Source organism: Chrysochloris asiatica, unplaced genomic scaffold (genome assembly GCF_000296735.1).
Source record: "Chrysochloris asiatica unplaced genomic scaffold, ChrAsi1.0 scaffold00306, whole genome shotgun sequence".
Lineage (NCBI taxonomy): Eukaryota > Metazoa > Chordata > Mammalia > Afrosoricida > Chrysochloridae > Chrysochloris > Chrysochloris asiatica.
This window is the reverse complement of record NW_006408824.1, coordinates 2,342,846-2,369,255: the sequence shown is the minus strand read 5'-3', so window position 1 is coordinate 2,369,255 and position 26,410 is coordinate 2,342,846. Positions and strand designations below refer to the sequence as shown.

At 41.5% G+C, this 26,410-nt stretch overlaps 1 pseudogene; it reads left to right on the top strand.

Moving 5' to 3' along the window:
• Positions 1–730: 730 nt before the first annotated feature.
• On the top strand, positions 731–26,410 carry LOC102833104 (annotated as a pseudogene).

The following is a 26,410-nucleotide window of genomic DNA, read 5'->3' as shown; positions in this document are numbered from 1 at the left end:
ATGTTAAAGAAACACATTAGGGTTAAGCTTCTGAGAGATGCACTCATAGTTGGCACACACTAGTATAAAATAGAGTCACATATATAGCATTTCTATATTAAAACTTTCTCTCCCCTTAGGGATAAGAATACTTAACACTTTCATTTGTGATCATTTTATGCTTTGAATAATCTCTTTGTGATTGTTTTAACAGAGCACCCCAGTATAAGGAAGCTTCAAGGAAAAAATGGAATTGAAAGATAATGGAAAATTTCCACAAATTTTCTAAAGTCCCATGATACAATGCAGATTTAACTAGTGGTTATGAGTTGACTGCTAACCTCAAGGGTCAATAGTTAGAAACTACCAGTCGTTCTGCAGCAAAAAGATGAGGCTTTCTGCTCCCATAAAGATTTACAGCCTTGGAAACCCTACACAGGGTCACTATGAGTCAGAATCAACTCCGTGGCAAACTACCACAACCAACACCAATGTACCCTTAGTCTAGGTGACCTAATGTGCCAGGAAACATACAACTTAGGTGGTCAGCCAACTCTCAGTAAATACATCTAGACACTTTACAGCACCCTGTACCTCTATTTTTAAGTAATCCAGGAAATTCAGTCAGCAGTATGCTGTCACCTAGCATGCTGTCACCAACAATTCTGACAAAGAAAGCCAACCTTGCAGAGGTGGTCAACTAAGACCCGGCAGGTGATATTTCCACAATTTCAAAGACACATAATAGACCATGCAAATCCCATCATCCACAACCCCGAGACCAGAAAACTTAGTTGGTGCTTGGGTACCACGACTTCGCTCTGTAAAGAATTATAAGAGGGTACTGGAAAGAGTAGGGGGAAATGTGGAACAAAACTCTTAATCATAAAAAGACCAGGCTTACTAATGGAACCCTAAGACTGCTGCCCTTAATCACCTTTCAGGCCTGGAATGGAAGTCATTCCCATGGTTCAACTTTCCACCAAACAGATAAGCCAACAAGAGCCAGGAGGTATACACTCCTTAGAACAATTAACCATACTAGATGAAGGCAGCATTTGTCCAAGCATAAGCCCAGAAGGAAAGGACAAAAGGAAACAGTAAATACAAGGAGGAGGTGGGAAAACTGCTGTTAATGTGACAAAACAAAACGCGCATGAATCATTGAATGAAAAACCAATTTGCTCTGTACACTTTCATTCAAATAACAATACAAAATTAAAAACAAAAAAACTCTAGCACCTGCAACTTTGTAAATATCATTCAATCAAGTATACCCCAAATGTACCCCGTGGTTGTGGTTTTTATCTTTACAAATCTCTGCATCTTTCTAGAACACATTGTCAGAGCATGCTCTCTCTGTTCTCCATTTTTCTGACGCTCTTTTGCTGTAATATATTTAGTTTCCAATTTTAAACAAACTTGCACTTTGACTCCTTTGGTTTCAGAAGTGAGATCCAAAAGCCAGCTTCCTCTGGAAGAATCTGCAATCCTGGGAAATTGCGCCTTGGAACCAGCTGAGCCATTTGAACTCTTTTCCAGGAAACTTTGAGAGCTGCTTGGGTGAGCACCTTGAAGAGCCTTGAAACTCAACTTTGTTGCATCCAAGGTTCAACCAAGTTTTATTTTTGTTATTATTAAGTTGTTGTTGTTGTTAAGTGTCATCAAGTCGATTCCCACCCATAGCGAGCCTGTATAGGGTTTCCAAAGAGCAGCTGTTGAGCTTGAACCGCTGACCTTGCAGTTCAAATGGCTCTGCAGTCTGGCGCATTAACCCACAGGTCCACACCAGGACTCCTATTTTCATTTTTATTTGGCCTAGATTTGTTTGGTTGTTTGTGAGCTTTGAGCTCCCTCTACTGGAATACCATTAGAGAAAACAATCTTCCAAGTTTTCCACTCGCAAGCTTTGGTGGAAGTTCTTTGCTTACAAACTCAGGTTTAAAACTCGAGAATTTGTAAACTAGCTTCTCAAATCCTTTTGGAAGTTAGTCCTGAGTCAATAACCAACAGTACTTCTCCAATCTGGTTTGTGGGCATATTCCATCTAACAAGGAAATGGGTAACAACAAATCAAATCCTGAGAGTACCCCTTAAAAATCCTGAACAAATTGTAAGCGAGCATTATTATCCTGCTACTTTGCTCCTTTGGAGTCCTGATGTGGTGCTGCAAGATAATGTACTGTACTGCAAGGCCATTTTGCACCACAAGGTCGGTGGTTCAAACCCACCAGTCGCTCCTCAGAAACCCTACACAGGGTAGGCTATAGGTCAGAACTGACTCGACAGCACTTAACAACATCAACAACAACTTGCTCTTTTTAGGCCAAAAATATAATCTGACTAAAGACAGTTTTAAAATATAGTTGTTTTTATTGTTGTTGTTAGGTGCCCTTGCGTCATTACCATAGTGACCTTATTATATACAACATAATGAAACACTGCCCGGTCCTGTGCCAAACTCACAATCATTGCTACTCTTGAGCCCACTGCTGCTGCCACTGTGCCAGTCCATCTTGTTGGGGTCTTCCTCCTTTGTTGACCCTCCACTTTACCAAGAATGATGTCCTTCTCCAGGAATTGTTCACTACTACTAACATGTCCAAATTATGAAAGACAAAGTCTGACCATCCTCACTTCTGAGGAGCATACTGGCTTTACTTCTTCCAAGATAGGTTTGTTTGTTCTTTTGGCAGTTCATGGTACTTTTCATATTCTCCTCCAACACAATAACTCAAATGCATGAATTCTTCTTCGGTCTTTTTTATTCATTGTCCAACTTTCACAAGCATATGAGGTTACTTAAAATAACATGGTTTGGGTCAGACATACCTTAGTCCTCAAACTGACATCTTTGCTCTTGAACACTTTAAAGAGGTCTTATGAAGCAGATTTGCCTAATGCAGTACATCGTTTGATTTGTTGACTGCTGCTTCTATGAGTGTGGATAGTGAATGCAAACAAAATGAAGTCTTTGACAGCTTCAATCTTTACACCATTTATCCTGATGTTACTTATTGGTCCAGTGGTGAGGATTTTTGTTTTCTTTACTTTGAGATGCAATCCATAGTGAAGGCTGTAGTCTTTGACCTTCATCAGTATTTTAAGTCCTCTTTATTTCAGCAAGCAAGATTGTATTATCTGCATATCACTGGTTGTTAATGAGTCTTCTTCCATTCCTGATGTCACGTTTTCTTCATATAATCCAGCTTCTCAAATTTGCTCAGCATACAGGCTTAATAAGTATGGTGAAAGAATACAACCCTGGCACACACCTTTCCTAATTTTAAACCATTCTGTGTCCCCTTGTGCTGCTCAAAAAAACTGCCTCTTGGTCTATGTACAGGTTCTTCATGAGCATAATCAAGTATTATGGAATACTCATTCTCCACAATGCTGTCCACAGCTTGTCATGATCCATACAATTGAAAGCCTTTTCATACTCAATAAAGCACAGCTCAACATCTTTCTGGTATTCTATGCTTTCAGCCAATATCCATCTGACATCAGCAATGATACCCTTGTTCCACATCCTCATCTGAATCAGGCTTGAAACTTTCACAGTTTCCTGTTTTTGAATTCTGTTTAGTAAAATTTAACTTGCATGCAATAGTAATTAAATTGTCTGATGACTTCTGCATTCTATTGGGTCACCTCTCTTTGGAATGAGCACAAATATGGATCTCTTCCAATCAGGTAGCTGCCTTCCAAATTTCTTGGCATAGATGACTGAGTGCCTCCATCCAGTGTTACAAGAGTGAAATATTTCAATTTCTATTCTATCAATACTCTAAACTTTCTTCTTTGGCAATGCCTTCAAGTACAAGTTGGACTTCTTCATTCAGGGTCATTGGCTCTTGATCATATGCTACCTCTTCAAATTGTTGAACATCGACCATTTCTTTTTGGTACAGTGACTCTGTATATTCCTTCCATCTTCTTTTGATGCTTTCCGCATCGTTCAGTATTTTGTCCATATAGAAGCTTTCAAAATTCCATGTCGAGGTTTGAATTTTTTCTTCAGTTCCCTCAACTTGAGAAATGCTGAGCATATTCTTTCCTTTTTGTTTATTTTCTAAATCCAGGTCTTTGCATATTTCAATCTAATATTTGACTTTGTCTTCTCAAGCTGCTCTTTTAATTTTTCTATTCAGCTCTTTTACCTCTTCATTTTTTCCATTCGCTTTAGCATCTCTACACTGGAGAAGAAGTTTCAGAGTCTATTCTAACATCCATTTTAGTCTTTTCCTCCTTTCTCTTCTTCTTATTGATCTTTTAAGTTTTTATTGTGACTTGAGTGATAATTTACATGGGAGAGCATCAGTTTTGAACTCAACCTATCATATTTTGTTTCACTGCAATGATTACAATCCCTTCCACACATCATTGATTAACAGTATTTGCTTCTATTCCTTCCACTTTTTGTTACTGTTTTTTTTTGTGTGTGTGTGTTTTATATATACACAAAAACACATAGGAATATATTATCATTTAAACAAAAGGGTGCATTCTGCAAGCCAGCCTCCTGGCCACCAGCACACAGCCTTTCTGTTTCCATGAGTCTACAGTCTTCAGTTGCTTTACCTCTCCATGTCATCATCTCTGCCTTAATCTCCGAGTGTCTCTGGTTCTCTGGTTAGCGTCCCACATTCCACTCATGCTATTCTCCATTGATGGTCCTAGGGTCCTTTGTTCATGTAATATAAGATTAACTATTTCCCTCTTTGTGTTACACAACTTCTACCTTTACAGTTGTAATGATCGCAATTAGTCTTGATAACAATTACTCACTATTGAATCAAATGAATCCCATCACCATCTCCTTTCACCAGACTCATCCAGATAAGATGAAAACTATTCATTGGAGATATAATGATCTCCTGCTTTCTTCCTGTGTGATATACTTGACGTCCTCCCACAACTCTGCTGGTCTTCAGTCACTAGTGTCTAATTCATCAAATCTGTTCAAGAGATGCTCTCTAAATTCAGGAAGGGTGTTGTTCAAGATCATATTTTGGCACTTGTGGTGCAACTGATGGGGGAGACAGCCCAAGTACATTAGGCAGGTGTAGGGTAACAAGGGTGCATACTAGCCGCAGAGTCGGGGGCTGGGTAAACTCACCACTGGTCAATGGGAAGGTGTGGTGGGGAAAGCAGGAGAAAGTATATCTCCAGTCACTGTTCAACAGTGTAGACCCTATATACTTCTAAGGAGCTCTTGTAGCATAGTGGTTACAAATCAGGCTGCTAACCTCAAGGTCGCCAGTTTGAAACTACCAGCTGTTCCGTGAGAGAAAGATGAGGCATTCTGCTCCCGTAAAGATTTACAGCCTCGGAAACCCTGTGCATGGTCACTATGAGTTGGAATCAACTCCACAGTACTTAACAACAATATACTTCTGGGCAGGCACAGCCAACTATCTAGTTCCTGCCCAGCCTCAATCCACCTGCCACCCTACAGGCCTTCCCCAACACATGGGCTTCAAACCAAATGACGAGGGCTCTCTACTAGTGTGCTGTATCATCCACCTTCACTGACTCACTCTCCTCAGCATGTGGTTACCCAAGTCACTAGTATTCTAACCTGCTTCAATCCACTTTCCCCTCCCCAATCCAACTCATATTCTGCTCACCTTGCTTTACTCAGGATCCACCAACACTTTATCTCTGTCCCAAGAGAATACCATGTTAGCTTTTCCTTGTTCATGTGTGTTGCCTTTTGCATCTCAAAATGACCAGATGCAACATGCAGTCTCACTTTGTCTCTATCCTCCATCACTGTTTTTGTTGTTTCCCTTTTCAATTAGTGCTTAATCCAAGTCTTTACTCTCTCAACTTAATGTGTAGCGTTCCAAGATTATCATCTATATGTGTTTCACTTGCTTTCTTATTTTCTGTTGTGAGGGATTGGAGAGTGTGTCACCAAAATGGCATCTTGTCTCTCTCTCTCAAAAGTGCTAAACTTTCATAAAGTTAAACTCATGTTAGTAATGTCTGTCTAATATTAAACAACCAGCACACATCATGTCATAACTGTATTTAAATTACTAACTTGAGCAGTTTTCAAAAGAATACTACATCATCAAAATCAACACTTGTAACTAAAGAATATTTATTGTTTACCCATTTTTATTACTATTCAAATATTTAGGGATTTAATTGTAGTGTATTCTTAGTATTTTGAATAGTGCTGCAATGAATATGGGTGTGCATGTATCTATTCATGTCACAGCTCTTATTTCTTGAGGACAAAAACCAAGCAAGAGGGGCTGCTGACTCATGCAACTTTTTGAGGAAGCACCATACCATTTTTCATTAGTTGTACCATTGTATCCAGCAATGTTGCTATTGCTAAGTACCGTGGAGTCGATTCCAACTCATAGTGATCCTGACAGGGTTTCCGAGGCTGTAAAACTTTAGGGGGGCAGAAAGCCTCAACTTTCTTCTATGGAATGGCTGGTATATTCAAACTGCCACACTTTCTCCACCATTTGTTGTTTTCTGTTTTTTGAACTTTGCAGTCAATGCTAGGATAAGATGATAATAATTCATCATTTTGATTTGCATCTCTCTCTAGCAGCTAATGATCACAAGCATCTCTTTCGATATTTGTTAGCCACTGGAATGTCTTCTTTGATGAAGTGTCTGCTCATATCCTCTCTCAATTTAAAAAATGGATTACTTGTCTTTTTTTGTTTTGTTTTTTGGTAGAGGTGTTGAATTTTCAGTAGATTTTAGAATTCATCCCTTGTCTGACATGTCACTGCAAAAAAAAATTTCCCAGTCAGTGGGTTCTCCTTTTACTCTTGGTGAAATCTGTTGATGCACATTAAATGTCTAACTTATTCATCTATTTCATTTTCTGCTTTTTGAGTGTTTTCAGTTATATCTGATAGTGTATTTAAACCCTAAGTTTGTCCTGGTTTTTTCACTGACAATCTTCTTCTAGGTTTTACATTTAGGTCTTTAATCCATGTTGAGTACACTTGTGTATATAGTGTGAGGTATAGGTCTTGTTTCATTCCTCTGCAAATGGATTCCAGTTTTGCCAGTACTTGTTGAAGAGACTATCTCTTCGCCATTTATCATGTTTTGGAACTTTGTCTGAGTTCACCTGAGTGTAGGTGAGCATATATACTTCTGTTCCATTCTATGTGTCTTTCTTTATACCAGTACCAGGCTATGTTGTCTGCGTAGAAGGTTTTGAGATAGAAAAGTGAGACGTCTCCTATTTTGTTCCTTATTCGGGGTCTCATTCCTTTCCACATAAAGTTAGTGACTGCCGACCCACAGTGACCTTATGCACAGCAGAACGAAACACTGCCCAATCTTGGGCCAACCTCACGACTGTTGCCACACTTGAGTCCATCGATGCTGCTCCTTGGCTAATCCATCTCATTGGGGGTCTTCCTCTTTTTCTCTGACCCTCTACCTAACCAAACATAGTATCATTCTCCAGCGACTGGTCCCTCCTTACAATATGTCCAAAGTATGTGAGACCAAGTTTGGCCATCTTAGCCTCCAAGGAGCACTATCAGCTGCAATTCTTCCAACACAGCTCTATTGGTTCTTTTGGAAGCCCATGGCACTTTCAATATTCTTCTCCAACACCATACCTCAAAAGCATCAATTCTTCAGTTTTCCTTACTTACTGCCCAGCTTTCGTATGCGTATGAGGTTATTGAAAACACCATGACTTGGTTCAAGCGCACCGTGGTCCTCAAGCTGACATCTTTGTTCTTCAACTCTAAAGAGGTCTTGTGCAGCAGATTTGCCTAATGCAATACGTCCTTTGATTTCATGCCTTGCTGCTTCCTTGACTGTTGATAGTTGATACAATAAGAATGATGTCTTTGACAACTTCAATCTTTTCTCCATTGATAAGAATGTTGTTTATTGGTCCAGTGATGAGGGTTTTTGTTTTCTTTACATTGAGATGTAATGCATACCGAAGGCTGTGCTCTTTGATCTTCATCAGTAAATGTTTTAAGTCTTCTTCACTTTCAGCAAGCAAGGTTGTATCATCTGCATATCGCAGGTTGTTAATGAGTCTTCCTCTAATCTTGATGCCACGTTTTTCTTCATATAACCCAGCTTCTCAGTGTTCCCATGTTCTGTTCAAACAACTGCTTCTTGGTCCAGGTACAGATTGTTCATGAGCACAATTAAGTATTCTGGAATACTCATACTTCACAATGTTGTCCATAGCTTGTCATGATCCACACAATCAAAAGCCTTTGCGTAGTCAATAAAGAACAGGTAAACATCTTTCTGATATTCTCTGCTTTCAGCCAAGATCCATCAGACATCAGCAATGATATCCCTCATTCTACAGCCTCTTCTGAATCCGGCTTGAACCTCTGGAAGCTCTATGTCAATGCATTATTGTAGCCGTTTCTGTATTTCCTTTAGCAAAACTTTACTTGCCTGGGATAGCAAAGAGATTGTCTCATGATTTCCACATTCTGTTGAGTCACCTCTCTTTGGAATGGGCACAAATATGGATGGATCTCTTCTAATCAGTCGGCCAGATAGTTGTCTTCCAAATTTCTTGGCAGAGATGAGTGAGTGCCTCCTGTGCAGCCTCACTTTCTTGAAAGATTTCAATTTTTATTCCATCAATTCCTGGGGCCTTGTTCTTTGCCAATTCCTTCAATGCACCTTGGACTTCCTCCTTCAATATCACTGGCTCTTGATCATAATGCTACTGTTGAAATTATTGAACATCAACAATTTTCTCTTGGTACAGTGACTCTTTGTATTCCTTCCATCTTCTCTTGATGCTTTCTGCATCATTCAATAATTTGCCCAGTGAATCTTTCAATAACAAAAATCGAGGCTTGAATTTTTCTTCAGTTCTCCCAGCTTGAGAAATGCTGAGTGTGTTCTTAATCTTTGGTTTTCTGATTCCAGATCTTTGAATATTTTGTTGTATTATTTGGCTTTATCTTCTCGAGCTGATGTTTGAAATTTTCTGTTCAGCTCTTGGACCGCCTCATTTCTTCCATTTGCTTTAGCATCTCTACACTGGAACACAAGTTTCAGTGTCTCTTCTGACATCCATCTTGACCTTTTCCTTCTTTCTTGTCTTCTCAGTGACATAATTTGTACATTCCATGTTCTGATTTTCAGTGGATGTTTACAGCTATTTCTCTTCATTTTGAGTTGTGCCCCATCAGCAAATGAAGGTCCCTTGGGCTTTTCTCCCACAGGCTTTACTCCATTTGCATCATCACGGTCAACTCTACTTTGAAGAGGCAGCTCTTCTCCAGTTGCACTTTGAGTGCCTTCTAACCTGAGGGGCTCATTTTCCGGCACTATATCTGACAGTGTTTCTCTGCTATTCATAAGGTTTTCAGTGACTAAATATTCAGAAGTAGGTCGTCACTCTTTCTTCCTAGTCTGTCTTTGTCTAGAAGTTCATCTGAAACCTGTCCACCATGGGTGACCGTGCTGGTATTTAAAATACCGGTGGCGTAGTTTCCAGAATCACAGCAACTCACAAGCCACCAGAGCATGACAAACTGACAGATAAGTGGTGGCCATTTGGTTTTAAGTAGAAACTGTCACTTAAATTTTGAGATCTGTGAGCATTCAGAGTAGAACCCTCCAGGGTAGGGAGTGGTGTGTTCATTCGCTCAGGCATACCCTCTACTCACCATAATGGAGGTGCACAGACAGCTTTGGGCAGTGTTAACACATTTTCACAATGTTAAGTCTTCCAACTACAAGCATGGTGGCTTCTTCCATTTTTATGTGACTCCTTCTGTTTCTTGTAGTAGTGTTTTATAGTTTTCTTTGTATAGGTCTTTTGTTTTTCAGGCTACATTTCTGGTTTCTGTTTAGAAACACTATTATCTAAGGTTTTGTTGTAGACCACGCTGACCCGGTCAGGAGTTCGGGGCCACGTGGGCCCGAGTGTGGTGGACCGTACAGGCCGCAGGCTCTGAGGACCAGACTCTGGCCACCTAGCAGACTTACAAACTGTCCCTCATCTGATTGTTCAGTTGTGCTTGTTAATAATTTCATACATGAGCCCTGGATGTCCACAGAGAAATGCAATATTCCCCTAAGTTTCTAAGGTCAAGATTTTCCCCTAGAACCAAGGCAGCAAAACTTCCTCAGAGGACGAACAAGGACAGGTTTACTGGGATTAAGCAGGGAGGCTCTGGAGAGGAACTGCCCGGGGTATATTCACTTGGGGTGGAGTGGTAAATTCTGGGAATACGGGATCAAGGACAATGGGGGCAACTCCCTCGGACCACCCTGGGGTCAATCAGTCTGATCCAAGTGAAAGTTAAACCCAGTAAGGAAGAAAGGAATATTTAAGTAAGGTTTACTGGCTTAATTTATCTTAAAGATTGTCTCTGTGAATCATTAAGCATTGTCTTCTTCTGTAAAAATCTCTTCCCTAAAGAGAGGAAATAAAAGACTGATGGAGAGATAGTTCTGGATACATTCTGGGCAGATATACATACATTCTGGGCAGATATACATTCTGGGCAGCGAGACACTCTGGGCAGCCATACATTCTGAGCAGCCAGACATTCTGGGCAGCCATACTTTCTGGGCAGAAAGGCCATCAGCCTCGCAGTTTGTATCCGGGCTATCAGCCTGTCAGCTTCTATCCACTCTGGTCTCCGATTGTTTCTTTCTCTCTCTTTCGCCTCTTCAGATATCTCACCTATTGTTATGGGGTGCTAGTTCTGCGTGTGATGTCAGTCTCTGAGCAGTCTGTCTGGCAGCTTGCATCAAGCCTGTGTGTCCCTGTCTTTTTTGTATCTGTTTTCTCTGCCTTCTGTGTGTCTGTTCTTTCTCTCTCTCTTTCTCTTTCTCTCTATCATCGCTGGACACCCCATCTTCTGGTACTCACCCCCTTGCCGAGGCCAGACCCCGGCAAGGTTTTACTGACTTTATTTAGTTTTGTATTACTTTTAAAAAACCAATCATGTCTTTCACTTTTTAAAATTACTGTTATAAATTAAACATGGTCATTTTTAAGTTTATCATCTACAGAAAAGTTTTACTGTGTAGTCACTGAAAACACTTGAGCAAAATGTTTCAACAAAAATGAACTAATCATTTTTTCCATCTCCGGTCATGACAGGGAGAGGAGCTGCCCCCCAGGTTCATGAATCTGAAATGAATGGTCGTGAGGAACTGCTCCAGTTTCCTGATCAACAGGAATAAGCAGACATGCAGCATCTAGCCCAATAACCTGAAGTCCTGATTTACTACAACTCTGTGGGTGAACAGCTGGCATGCTGGCCGCTGTTGGCAAAGGGGTTGTGGTGGTCCTAAAGCAGAGGTCAGGCCAGCAGAAACCAGCCACCTCCTACATGCTGACCACCATTAACAAGAATGTCCAGGAATCACTCAGCAGCATCTGGCACTTGATCTATAAGATCAAGTACAGGCCAGAGCTGCACATGGCTGCAATCTGTCCAGTTAGCGCCATCCTGAGCAGCCAGAAGCCAGTGATGGGGAAGAGAAAGCGGCTCCGCCCCACTAAGAGCTCCTGTGTACCCACCCTCCCCCCAAGCCCCACACCAAAGCAATAAAGAACTTCCTCCACCCGGAAAAAAAACTATCATCAGATTAATGAAAAGGACTAAAACATTTCAAATGAGAATACCACTAGACTAAATCAAGATTTCCAAAACTTTCATGGAAAACTAAGTTTTAAAACTGCTGCTGGCTCAAAGTTACTTGGAACATATTTGTGTTTTTTTTAAAAAATGAAGAAACAAAAGGATTATTATAAGGTTTATATGAAGATAGTGTTATTATGTAATGTTTTATTTTCTACATCTAGGAAACGTTTTTTCTTTCCTCATTTAGATACAAAGATCTACCATGTCAATACATGCTAATTCTACTTTAGCCTATGGATTAAAAGAAGTTATGGCACATCAAAGGTTGGACTAAATGTATTAGGAATAATTTACTCTGCCCATGGACTTTGTGGTATAGTAAATTATTTAAGATAGTTCTTTTAGCCCTAATTTGTATAACTCCCATAAGGTCAGTGGTTCGAAATTACCAGCCGCTCCGTGGGAGAAAGAGGAGGCTTTCTACTCCCGTAAAGATTTACACCCTCGGAAACCCTATACAGGGTCGCTATGGGTCGGAACCGACTCGACGGCACTTAACAACAACAACAACAACAATCAAAAGACTCTTGTCCTAATGGGTCTGGAAAGAGAAGGTAGGAAAAGATACTAATAGGATGACATGATTCATCTGTGGCTATTAAGAGTTCAGTGTAATTGTGGAAACTTGAAACTCTAGCACGGGTATAAAATCAGCCATCTTGGAAGCAAGAGGGGAATCTCACTATTATCAAAGAACAGGAGCCACGAATGGAGCAGGTCCTTTGGACCCTGATAACCCCGTGCATTGAACCTCTCCAATCCAAGGACAGAAAGCTATGACACTGCCGGAGTAGCAGAGAAGCAGCAGCAGAACCAAGAGCAAGTGCATGAGACAGAGCAGAGGACTTCCCAGTTCAGGGAGCAAGTAAAGACTTTGGGCAGGAGGCTTACTTGCAGAGTGGGATGCCTGCAGGCACTTCACTGAGCTATCTAGGTTTTGCTGACCAAAGGAACTAGCACCAAGTGCCTTCAGGATGAGGCTTCTGGTGGAATGGGTGTTCTCTGGGCGTTTATCAACAGTCCTAGTAGTGCTGTGTAACATTAACCAGGCATAGAGAGGCCTGCCTGTGGGCACAGCGAATTGGAAGAAATATGCCCTAAGTATTTTCTGATTGTGCATTATAACTTGTTAACTTTCCTGATAAACCCCATAACTATGAGTATGGTATCTGAGTCCTGTGTGACCACTGAAATAAATTATTGAACTCAGCTGAGTGGTGTACTACAGGAAGAATGGTTGGTGTCACTTTTTTTTTTTTTTTTTTTTGCAAACTCCAAATAATAAATACTGTCAGATAAGCACTGGACCATAAGGTTGGTTTGAACCACAAGGCTGGTGGTTCAAACTCACCATCCATTCCTCAGAAACCTTACACAGGGTCACCATGAGTGGGAACTGCCTCAATGACACTTAGCAACAACAATACACATACACATGCATGTGGGTGAGCCAAAAATTATCTGCACTCTGGTTGTAGACTTAATTTTATTTTAATCAAATTTTAAGAAAAGACAAATATGATTTTTCAATATAATCTCCTTGCTTTTCAATATGCTTTATCTTTCAACGAGCTTTAATAGTCCCTATTAAAAAACGTTTTAGGCTGAGCTGCTTGACCTGCGAATGCACCGCTGTCTTCACTTCCTCATCAGAGGTGAATCTTCACCCTCAATGGGCTGCTTTCCCGGGATCAAACAAGTGAGAAAGTTCACTGTAGCAAGATTAGGACTATAGGGAGGATGCTTTAAGACATTAAAATGAAGTCTCTACAGAACGTCAACAGTGTGAGCAGAGATATTCGACTGTGCATTATCATGAAAGATCAAAAAGTCCTTAGATAGCAGTCCTCTGCATTTAATCTTCATTGAGCATTTCACTGTAAGTAGCTCAGTGATGAACCTTTTTCCTGATAGTGTTCCAGTACTGACCGTTGAGAATTCCAGAAACTGTAAGCATCAATTTTTCAGCTGATGGTTGACTTTTGAACTTTTTCTTGGTCAGCAATTGAAGATGTTTCAATTCCATACTCTGACTTTTACTCTCAGGTTCATAATGATGAATCCATGTCTCATCACCAGGAAGAGTTTTTTTTCTCCATTGATAAGAATGTTGTTTATTGGTCCAGTGGAGGATTTTTGTTTTTTTTACATTGAAATGCAATCCATACCGAAGTATTTTGAGTCCCCTTCACTTTCAGCAAGCAAGATTGTATCATCTGCATATCACAGGTTGTTAATGAGTCTTCCTCCAATCCTGATGCCACGTTTTACTTCATATAACCTAGCTTTTCTCAGCATACAGATTGAATAAGTATGGTGAAAGAATACAACCCTGTCACACATCTTTCCTAATTTTACACCATTCAGTGTTCCCTTGTTCTGTTTGAGCAACTACCTTTTGGTCTACATACAGCTTCCTCATGAGCACAATGAAATGTTCTGGAATACTCATACTTTGCAATGTTGTCCATAGCTTGTCATGATCCACACAATCAAAAGCCTTCATGTAGTAAATAAAGCACAGGTAAACATCTTTCTGGTATTCTCTGCTTTCAGCAAGATGCATCTGATTTCAGCAATGATATCCCTCGTTCCATGTCCTCTTCTGAATTTGGCTTGAACCTCTGGAAGTTCTCTGTCAATGTACGGTTGCAGCCATTTGTGTATTATCTTTAGTAAAACTTTACCCGCATGGGATATCAATGATTTTTTCCAATGATTTCCGCATTCCGTTGGGTCAGCTCTCGTTGGAATGGGCACAAATATGGATATCTTCCGAACAGTCAGCCAGATAGTTGTCTTCCAAATTTCTTGGCATAGATGAGTGAGTGCCTCCAGTGCCGCCTTTCTTGAAAGATTTCAATTTATATTCCATCAACTCCCTGAACCTTGTTCTTTGCCATTTCCTTCAATGCAACTTAGACTTCTTCCTTCAGGGTCATTGGCTCTTGATCATATGCTACCTCTTGAAATGGCTGAACATTAACCATTTCCTTTTGGTACAGTGACTCTGTGTATTGTTACCATCTTCTCTTGATGCTTTCTTCATCATTCAATAATTTGCCCAGAGAATCCTTCAATATTGCAAGGCAAGGCATTCCACAGAATCCAATATTTCAACTTGAGTTTAAACTTCTGCTTCATTTCAGCTTGAGTCAAAAGCTTACTGAAAATTGAAAATGCTTAACCACGTGCGATCATAGTTTAAATAGTAATCGCATCAAAGGCAACTCAACTCTTCTTCCACCAGTTTCAGCCACAGTTTCTTCATTCATCAAGGTCGTTGGTTTTTCTTCTCTTGGCTCAAATTTAAGGTCTTCCTGATTTTCCTTAAAACACTTGATCTGTATAAAAACTGTGTCACCATAAACTTATAAAGCTTCAATGGTTTGGGATAGTATCCACTTGAGATCTAAAATTAGCCCTGATATTAGTCCTGACCTCAAAATCATTTTTCCCCCCAAGGCACAAACAAAAGCATCCATTTTTTGAAGGTATGCTAATGAGACTAAGACAAGTGTATTACTGAGAGAACTTGTCTCCATCCTCCCACTGATACCAGAGGCATGTTTTAACAGGTTTTGTTTGAAATAAAACTGTGCATGTATAAACTAGAACCCTAGTAGTAATACTTTTTGTCTTACCTGTATGAGTGTGTGTCCCCCCACCTTACACCATTAGGTATTATAAAATATAATATATAATATATAAATAGGGCTAGTGTATTTTCAGTTGTACACGTTAGATTTATCATACCTGTATGAGTGTGTGTCCCCCCGACCTCACCCCATTGTTGTTGTTAAGTGCCGTCGAGTCGGTTCTGACCCATAGCGAGCCTGTACAGGGTTTCCGAAGGTATAAATCTTTACGGGAATAGAAAGCCTCATCTTTCTCCCGCCGAGCAGCTGGTAGTTTTGAACCACTGACCTTAAGGTTCGCAGCCCGATTCATAACCACTACACTACCAGAGCTCCTTACCTTACCCCATTAGGTATTATAAAATATAATACATAAATGGGGCTAGTGCATTTTCAGTTGTACACGTTAGATTTATCATATTAGGCACAAGTATGACTTTTTAATTGTCTTTATTTTGAGATTATGTGTGCTTTAAGGAGATGCGTACAGGTGCCAAATTGACAAGGGATGAACGGTAATGCTTAGTGTTATGTGTCAACTTGACTTGGCCATGATTCTCAGCATTATGTAATTATCCTCCATCTTGTGATCTGCTCTTAGGGAATTTTCATTGAGGATGTGGCCTGCATCCATATGGATGTTCTGGTAAAGTTAGCTTGTTTCTCTCTTGATCAAATGACTCTGCATTCATCTCACTGCTGCCTGACCTACAGACTTAAGATTTGTCAGTCCCTGCAACCACATGAATCAGAGGAAGTATTCAGCCTACTGTTTGACTCATGAATTTGGGAATTGCCAGTCCCAACTGCATGAGCCATTTCCTTGAAGTCAATCTCTCTGTTGTTGTTAATAAGTGTAGTCGAGTCAGTTCTGACCCACAATGACCCTACATAGGGTTTCCAAGGAGCAGCTGGTGAGCTTGAACTGCTGACCTTGTGGTTCAACCTGATTTTGCAGTCTAGTGCATTAGCCCAAAGCAACACACCAAGACTCCAAATCTATGTATATCTATATATGCATCACTAGTTTTGCTCCTCTTGAAAACCCAGACTAAAAGGATCTCCAAGGATGTTCCCCTAGAGCAGAGGGAGAGAGAAAGTGCCTTACCGTGGAGCTGAGAATTGAACTTTTAGCCTCTTAAACTATGAGGAGAAAAAAATTCTGCTCATTAAAGCCATTATTTCTGGTACACCAGTACCAGATAGCTAAGATAGACACAAATTACCGAAATGACACAAGAAGAAACAGAAAATACAAACATACAAGTAAGAAGGGAGACTGATTTAGTAATCAAACAACTTCCCACAAAGAAAAGTTCAGAACCAAATGGATTCACAAGAGAACTATACCATGCTATTAAAGAATTCACACTAACTGTTCACAAACTCTCCTAAATAGTGAAACAAGAACAGTTCCTCATTTGTTATATAAGGCTGACAGAACCTGGTATAGCACTGTGGCCTAATGTGTTGAACTGCAAAGTTGGTTTGAACTGCAAGGTTGGCAGTTAAAGCTCACCAGCCGCTCCTTGGAAACCCTTTACAACAAAACCTGGTGTGGTGCTGCAGGATAAAGCATTGGACTGCAAGGTCAGTTTGAACCACAAGGCCAAAGGTTCAAACTCACCAGCTGCTCCTTGGAAACCCTATGTTGTTTTTACATGCTGTGGAGTCGGTTCCGAAACACAGCGGCCCTGTACTGGGTTTCCGAGGCTGTAAATCTTTACGGGAGCAGAAAGCCTCACCTTTCTCCCACGGAACAGCTGGTAGTTTTGAACTGGTGACCCTGAGGTTCGCAGCCCGATTCGTAACCACTACACTACCAGAGCTCCTTTGGAAACCCTATACAGGGTTGCTATGAGTCGGAACCAATTTAATGGCACTTAACAACAACATATAACCCTAATACCAAAAATCAAAATTTCATAAAAAAGGATACTACAGATCAACTGGGGAGCACGGTGCCTCTTAGGATAAGCACTGGACTGCCAACAACAAGGTAGATGGTTCAAGACTACCAATTACTTCATTGAAATAAAGATGAGACTTTCTGTTCCTGTAAAGATTAACAGCCTCAGAAACCCTATACAGGGTCCCTATGCAACTTGACGTCTCTTAACAATAACAGAGAAATTACACTTGTGGATATAGATGAAAATGTCCTCCATAAAATATTAGCAAACCATATCCAGCAATATGTAAGGACTTACCAAAGTTGGTTTGTTACAGCAATCACAGAAACTAATGTAAGGAGTAAATGCTAATAGGTATAGGGTGTACATGCTCATACACACACATATTTGGCAATATTTTGATCTTCAGTATTTGGGTAACTAAAAAACACATTCCATCAGTAGAATCATAACATATATCTATCCACAAAAGACTTCAAACAGTTTGTAGTTTCATGACCCTAAGAAAAAAAAAAAATTTTAAGGCGGAGGGTGAGTTGGGAGGCTCAAGCATCAGGGTGGTGTTTGAGAAGAATCTGAGAAAAATAATCGTGAGCCTACCACATGTCAAGTGTTTGTCTAGGTTCTAGGAAACAATTTAAACAAAGTTGCTATCTTCAAGCAATTGACAGTCCCATAGGAACAATCAGAAAATACAATATGCACATACATATGAGGGGCCTCCAAAGTGTTTTGTGGAAAAATTCCACTACATTTTCATTCAGTTTTTCCACAAATTATGTGAAGTCCCCTCATACATACACGGAGTCCCAGTGTGGTGCTGTAGGTTAAGCACTTGGCTATAATGTCAGTTTGAACTACAAAGTCGGCTGTTTACACTCACCAACCACTCTTCAGAAACCCTATACAGGGTCACTGTGAGTCAGAACCGACTCAACGGCACTTAACAACATATATGCACACATGAGAAAAGTAGTGGCTCAGTGGTAGAATTCTTGCACTTCATGCATAGCCAACATTTGACTGTCAGTGGAGGCTTGCAAGTTGCTATGATGCTGAACAGGTTTCAATGGAGCTTACAGCCTAAGACAGACTAGGCAGAAAGGCCATCTATTTCTGGAAATGAGCCAATGAAAACTCTATAAATCATAATGGTCCAAACCACAACCAATTATGTTTATTACACATGAAGTCACCATGAATTGAAGCACACTTGACAGCAGCTAACAACTTTACAGATAGATAGACTGTTAAAATGAATATCAGATAAATACAAATAGTCAGAAGAAAAATAAAGTAGGAACAGGAAGTCGAGTGGCAGAATAATGTCTATATGGCATGGTTATGGGTATCTGGGAGAAAAGTATACTAGTAGAGGAAACAGCAAATATAAAGACTCTGAAACTGTAGCATGTTCATCATAACACATTTAAGCAACATCCACGGGGCTAATGTGGGCAAGCCAATGGAATAGAAAGATGTTGGGATATACGACCAAAGAATGAGGTGGTAATAATGGTGGTGGATGAGGAAGCAAAGATCATCTAAGGCCATGCAGGCCACTCTAACTTCTTTAGCTTTTCTTCTGAGTGTGATAGGAATTCATCGGGATGTTGTGAGGAAGGAGTGATCTGACTTTTACTACTTCAAAGGATCACTGTGGCTGCTATGTGAAAAACAGACTGTAGATGGTTACGGTAGAAAAAGGAAAACAAGTTAGGAGGCTATAACACAGACAAAAGTTGATGGTGGTGTTAAACAGGGTAGAGAAATGAAGGTACCTTGGAGACCTGGTGTGATGCAGTAGGTTAATGCACTAGACTGGGTCGCTGTGGGTTGGAACCAACTTGACGACACTTAACAACAAGGGACCAAACTCTTTAAATGCCAGAACCCACAAAATTTGTTGGTGGATTATATTTCGGGTGTAAAAAAAGAGAATGGCATTATGTGCCAAAATTTTGTGTCCATTTGGTTGGTCCTGGACTCTCAGTGCTAGTAATTCCCCATGATGAAATCTAACATAACGTATTAACCCCCATGATGTGATGTGATATGATTAACTTGATCTGATACAATTAACCTGAATGTTGAAAATTCTCACTTCTATGATGTTAATGTGGCCAGATGCAATCTACAGGATTAGGCTGTAACTTGACTCAATTTTTCTTGCGCTATAAAAGAGATTAAACAGGCAAGCAGAGCCTAGAGGACCCTACCACCAGAAAGAAGAGCCTGGGTACCCTGCACTGTGAAGCTTCTAGATCCAGAGGAAGATTGATGCCAAGCCACCTGAAGATCAACAAAATATGATGGGCCTACAGATGCTGAAAAGAAAAAAGGACTTTCCCCAGAGGCACTAAAGAGAGAAAGCCTTCTCTCAGAACCAGAACTCTGAATTTGGACTTCTGGTATTCTAAACTGTGACAATAAATTTCTGTTTGTTAAAGCCACTCACTTATGGTATTTCTGTTACAGTGGTTGTGGTTATGTGCTGTGGAATTGGTTCTGACTCATAGCGACCCTGTACAGGGTTCCCGAGGTTGTAAATCTTTACGGGAGCAGAAAGTGTCATCTTTCTTTCACTGAACAGCTGGTAGTTTAGAACTTCAGCCACTAGCTAACTATGTAACTAGAGACCAAGGAGAGCTTGGGGCCAGGAATATAAATTCTAGAGTATTCAGGTACCTAACATTATTTAAAATACAGGCTGAATTAGATTACCTTGAGAACCAATGCTGTTAAGTACCGTCAAGTAGATTTGAATCACAGGGATGCTGTATAGGGTTTCCAAGGTTTCCTTTCAGTTAGCAGTCCAGTGCTTATTCTACAGAGTCACACTCATACCCCAAAGAAAGAAACATTGTTCTTACTGTTGTTAAGTGCCGTCAATTCGGTTCTGACTCATAGTAGCCCTGTGTAGGGTTTCCAAGGAGTGGTTGGTGAGTTTGAAGCACCAACCTTATGATTTGAAGTCCAGTGTTTATCCTACAATGCCACACTAGGACCCCAGGGAAAGAATTATATTAATTTAAAAAACAAAAGAAAAAGATCTGTAAACTATGCGCTCAGACACCCCATTGGTTAGAGATCACAGAGATGTGAGAAGGAACCAGTAAAGGAAACCAAGATGGAAACCACAGCACCTCAGGTAGGAGGGTAATCAAGGACGAGAAACATTCTAAACTCTAAATGCAAAATTATTTTCCGGAAGGAGGAAATGTTCAACTCTGATAAATGTTCCCAATAGAGCAATAATAAAAATTTAAACTGGCCACTGGATTAAGTAATGTGGAATTCAATGATGATCTTGCCAAAAGTGGATTTAAGGAAAACACGGGAAAAGAATTGGCAACAGCAAATACAATCAACTCTGGAGAAACTCTACTATAAGAACAAGCAAAAATAAAGTATGTAGGACAGGATGCAGCATCAAAGAGATTTTTAATAAGGTAACATTATGATGAGTATTCTTAATAATGAGAATGATCCAGAGAGACGGCAAACACAACAATGTAGGAAAGGAGATGGGGATGTATTCTTTTGATTCAATGTTGTTGTTGTATAGTGCCATTGAGTCGATTCCGACCCATAGCAACCCTATATAGGGTTTCTGAGGAGCAGTTGGTGAGCTTGAACCACCAATCCTGCAGTTCCAAAGGCTTTGCAGTCTGGCGCATTAACCCACAGCGCCACACAATAGTAATGGTTTAATGGTTATCTTGACTAACTGTGATTGTCACAACTGTAAAGGTAGAAGATGTGTAACAAAAGGGGGGAGTAGTTAATCTTACATTCCAGGTACAGAGGAATGAGTATGAGGGGAACATGGGATCCTAACCAGAGAAGCACAACACCAGAGATGGAGGCAGAGGTGATGGCATGGAGAGACAGAACAGCTGAGGACTCCAGATTCAAGGAAAGGGAAAGGCTGTGTGCTGGTGGGGCAGAAGGCTGACTTGCAAAATGTGCCCTTTGGTTGTTTAAAAACAATGATCAATGATATACTCCTTAGTGGCTTTTCTGGGTTTGTTTTTGTTTTTGTTTTTGTTTTTTCTTAATGTACACAAAAAGAGGCGAAAAACTGTTGATACTGTGGGTTAATGCGCCAGACTGCAAAGCTGTTCGAACTGCAAGGTCTGCAGTTCAAGCTCACCAGCCACTCCTCAGAAACCCTATACAGGGTCACTATGGGTCAGAACTAACTCAATGGCACTTCACAACAACAAAGGCACACAGAGGGGGCTGTAATCATGGCAATGAAAGAAAATACAATAGTTAAGTGCAAAACCAATGTTTTCCAATGTAAGTTATCACTCAACCCACAATCAAAGCTTTAAAAAATAAAAGAAAACAGTATAGGACTAAAAGAATACTTGCTGGAATAATATCTTTGAACAAATAAGAGTGTCTTGGATCTGGTACACAGGCTAAGTTTGGTCAAGGTTGTTGCTAAGTGATGCTGAGCTAGTTCTGACTCACAGCAACAATATACAGGGTTTTCAAGGAGTGACTGATAGATTTGAACCACTGACCGTATGGTTAACAGTCCAGTACTTAACCTATAGCACCACATCAGAACTCCTGGCCTAAACGTGTTGTTTTTGTTGTTAAGTGCCATCAAATCTGTTCCAACTCATAGTGACTTGCATAGGGTTTCTGAGGCGCAGCTAGTGGGTTTGAACTGCAAGCCTTGTAGTTTAAAGGCCAGTGCTGATCCTACAGCACCACACTGAAAATCCTTGGCCTAAACTGTAGTTGTTAAGTGCCACTGAGTCGGTACTGACTCATAGCAACCATGCATAGGGTTTCCCAGGAGTGGTGGGTGAACCTGAACCCCTTGACCTGAGGTTCAAACCAACCTTGCAGTCCAATGCACCAGGCCTAAACTAGAAACCAAATAATTCACCCATATTAATAGGACAATGCCTAGTATTATATAGAGAAGGGACGTAATGGCAATTTAATGGGTGTGGTAACCAGTCTCCCAAATGTCCTAGAGTATCACGCCTCCTGATAGCCACACCCTCCCTTTGGCTCTTCCACACCTACACCAAGGTTGGTGGATGTGACCTTTCCCATCCAGTAGGACTGACAGTATGTAACTTTCGAAATTAGGCTATAAAAAGACTCCATTGCTTCAGGTTCATTTTGAGTACAAACTCTCTTGATCATTTGCTAGGAATGCCAGCAACCATGAACAGCCCCAGGGGAGAGGCCCACACAGTGAGGAATTGGGACTACCTGCTAACAAACAAGTGAGTTTGTAAACTGATCACCCAACCATAATCAAGTCTCCAGACACTGCAAATCCCAAAAAAATCTAAATCCACTGTCACTGAGTCCACTCAGACTCATTGCGACCCTACAAAGGGCTCCTGAGACTATAAAATTTTATGGGAGCAGGCAGCCTCTTCCTTCTCATAAGAAATGGCTGGTGGGTTTGAACCGTCAACCTGGTGGTTAGAAATCCAGTGCTTAATCCACAGTGTACCAATGCTCCTTTCAGATGCTGCAGACCAAACCAAAAGGAGGCTGCAACCTCCTAAGAGGCCATGAGAACACTGCCAAGCTAAGCCACTCCTGAATTCATGATCTGCAGAAATGGTGTGAGGTCATTACTTTTGGGATAATTTGTTTACTCAGCAATATACAACTTGGTGTGGCACTGTTGGTTAATGCGCTGGACTGCAAAGTCATCTGAACTACAAGAATGGCGGTTCAAGCTCACCTGCCACTCATTGGAAACCCTGTACAGGGTCACTATGGGTCAGAACTGACTCAACGGCACTTAACAACAACAAAAAATATACAACTAATACAATGGGATCTCATGAAACTATATGCTTAAATGTGCTAGGCATGAAGCATACTTACAATCTCACCTACCAGCTCGGTTGTATGCAATTTACTTCATGAACTACAGCCCATAAGGGAAAGGAGGTATGAGGAAGCTTCAAAAACTTCATGGAAAAATATAATTAAAAGATGATGGAGTTTTTCCAAGAACTTTTGTTGTTGTTGTTATGTGCCATGGAGTTGGTTCCGACTCATAGCAACCCTGTACAGGGTTTCCGAGGCTGTAAATCTTTACGGGAACAGAAAGCCTCATCTTTCTCTGGAGGAACAGCTGGTAGTTTCGAACTGCTGACCTTGCAGTCCACAGCCTGATTCGTAACCACTAGGTTACCAGAGCTCCTCAAGAACTTTTTAGAGCCTCCCTTTAAGAAATAAACAAACTAACTCTATGTGATTGAGTTAAAAACTACACATTTATTCTGAATGAACTACTTTAACTCATCAGCTGAAATCTTGGGTATAAACTAAATGTATCAGCTCATCTTAACATGGTAAAAGGAGTCACTTATAGCTTAACAGCTTTAGTGTTCATCTTAACCTGGTAAAAGGAGTCACTTATAGCTTAATAGCTTTAGTGTTCTTAAAAAGCAGTTGCCTCAGAGTCCATTCCAATTCATGACAAACCCATGTATGCAGTGAACTTTGCTCCACAGTGTTTTCAAGGCTGACTTTTTGGAAGCAGGTCACTAAGCTTTTCTTCCAGGGTAACCCTGGGTGGGTTCAAACTGACAATCTTTTGGTTAGTGGTTAAGCATTTGACCACTTGTACAACCCATCACTGCCGACTGTTCATAGTTACTCTCTTTTTCCTTTCAAGCAATCCTTTTTTTTTTTTCAAGGCAGCAATTCAGTGGATTGCAGAATTACCTGGATCAATAACATTCAGATTCCCCCAGAAAACACTTTCTAGATAGTAATGTTCTAGTAAGAGGCATTTCGGTGGCACAGTGGCTAAAGCATTCTACAGATAATCAAAAGGTTGTTAAGTGCCGTCAAGTGGATTCCGATCCATAGCAACCCTATACAGGGTTTCCGAGGAGGTGCTGGTGAGCTTGAACCGCTGACACTGCAGTTCAAACGGCTTTGCAGTCTGGCACCATTAACCCTCAGCGCTACCGAAGTTCAAACTCAACAACCATTGTGTCAGAGAAAGATCTGGCAATCTGCTTTCATAAAGACTGTTGTTAAGTACCGTCGAGTCGGTTCCGACCCATAGCGACCCTGTATAGGGTTTCCGAGGGTGTAAATCCTTACGGGAGTAGAAAGCCTCATCTTTCTCCCGCGGAGCGGCTGGTAGTTTCGAACCGCTGACCTTAAGGTTCACAGCCCGATTCGTAACCACTACGCTACCAGATTACAGGGTTAGAAACCCTATCTTAGCTTTAAGTGCTATTGAGGCAGTTTCAACTCATAGTGAACCCATGTAAAGTTTCCAAGGAGCAGCTGGTAGGTTTGAACTGCCAACCTTATTATTAGCATTTCAGTGCTTATCCACCAGACCAGGACTTCAGGGAGGTTCTATTCTGATCTATAGGGCCACTAAGTCAGAATCTACTGGGCAGAAACAGGTTCAAGTTTTGGTTTTTATGTTCTAGCACAAGATAGAAAGACCTCTTTTTTTGGGGGCGGGGGGGGGGGAAAGATATCGCCTTGATCCTTATTCTAAAGACCTCTTATCTCACCCCAGTATGTACTGAAACTCAAAGAGCATGAGATTCTCTAGACAAGAGATAACCATATCCTTGAGACAACAAGAAGGATTAGGGTTACTCATATTTTCCAGGGACGTTTTATATGCCACTGCTTAACAGACATACAAGAGGGCTTCAAAGGCACGTGAAAAAATTCCACTAATTTTTCATTCTTTTTCCACTACTTTTTGGAGCCCCCAAATAAGGAGCCCTGGTGGCGCAAATGTTAACAAATGGCAACTAACAGAAAGGATGGCAGTTCAAACCCATAAAAGAATCTGCTTCTATGGACTCCCACTGCTGTTACGTTGGTGCTGACTCACGGCGACCCTGTACAGGGTTTCCAAGGCACAGCAGATGAGTTTGAACCTCTGACCTTTCAGTTCAAACTGACCTTCCGGTCTAGCGCCTATCCTATATAGCTCCACACCAGGAAGTAGACGGTTTCATGTCTCCCAAGGAAATGCTGGTGAATTTGACCAACTGACCTTTCGTGACCAACGTAATGCTTAACCCAATGTGCTACCAGACTCCTCATTAACGATCACAACCTAAGAAACCCTATGGAACAGTTCTACTCCGTCAAAAGAGGTTACTCTGATTCGGAATCAACTTAATGGCTGATATAATGGTTGCCTGGGTGGTGCAAACAATGCTCCACTACTGTGATTCAAATCCACCCAGAGGTGCCAAAGATCTGCTTCTCAGAAAACCATCTCATCATGACAACTGTTTGCTCTTCTTTGGCCATCCCGATGTGACGCTATGGGATCAGTACTGGACTGGGAACCCCGAGGTCGGCAGTTCAAACCCACCAGTTGCTCCTCGGACACCCTATAAAGGTTCGCTGTGTCGGAACCGATTTGACCGCCCTTAAAATTTGCCACTGCAGCAGCCTAGTGGCACCGTGGGTTAAGTGTTGGGCTACTAACCGCCAACTTAGTAATTCAAATCCACCAGCCACCCTGCTAGAGAAAGAGAAGGCCCTCTGTTCCCATAAAGAAAACCGTATGGGGCAGTTTTACTCTGTCTTATAGGGCCGGTGTGTGGGAAAAGACTCGATGGCAGTGGGTTTTTTAGGCTGCACTAGCCACTGCCATATGGATTTTTCCCAATCACCTCATACTTGACACAGAAAAGAGAACTATCTCACTTACCTCTCAAGCCTGTGCCTCTGATGGAGCCTGCCTCAGAAAACACAGCACTCCACCTGTGAGCTGCCCGAACCCCAAGCCTGGAGGCCACCCCAGTCCAGGTGCTCAGGTGCTGCTCTGGAGGAGTGGGAACAAGCAGGCGAGGTGCTGCCCGGAGGGCACCCACTAAACGATTTTTCGGGGATTTTTCGGGGATTTTTCGGGGATGACCGCACCACCGGGTCTGAGCCGGCAGAACGCCCGGACAGGGGCGCGCGGAGGTTCCTCAGGGGCGATCCTATAGGATCGCGGTGCCCCCAGCGGAATCAGCGCCGTCCGCGTCTCCGCAGGGCCGCGCGCCCGAGCACGGCCAGGAGGGACAACCGCACGCCCGGGTTCTTACCGAAGGGCCTTGGGGTCCAGCGCTCGCAGGGTAGCACGCGGCCACGAAGCCTTCTCAGGCCAGGGAGTCGCCGCCGCTGCCTCCTTTGCTACCTCCACACGCGCGCCCGCTGCAGCCGCGAAGCGCATGCGCGCACTTGA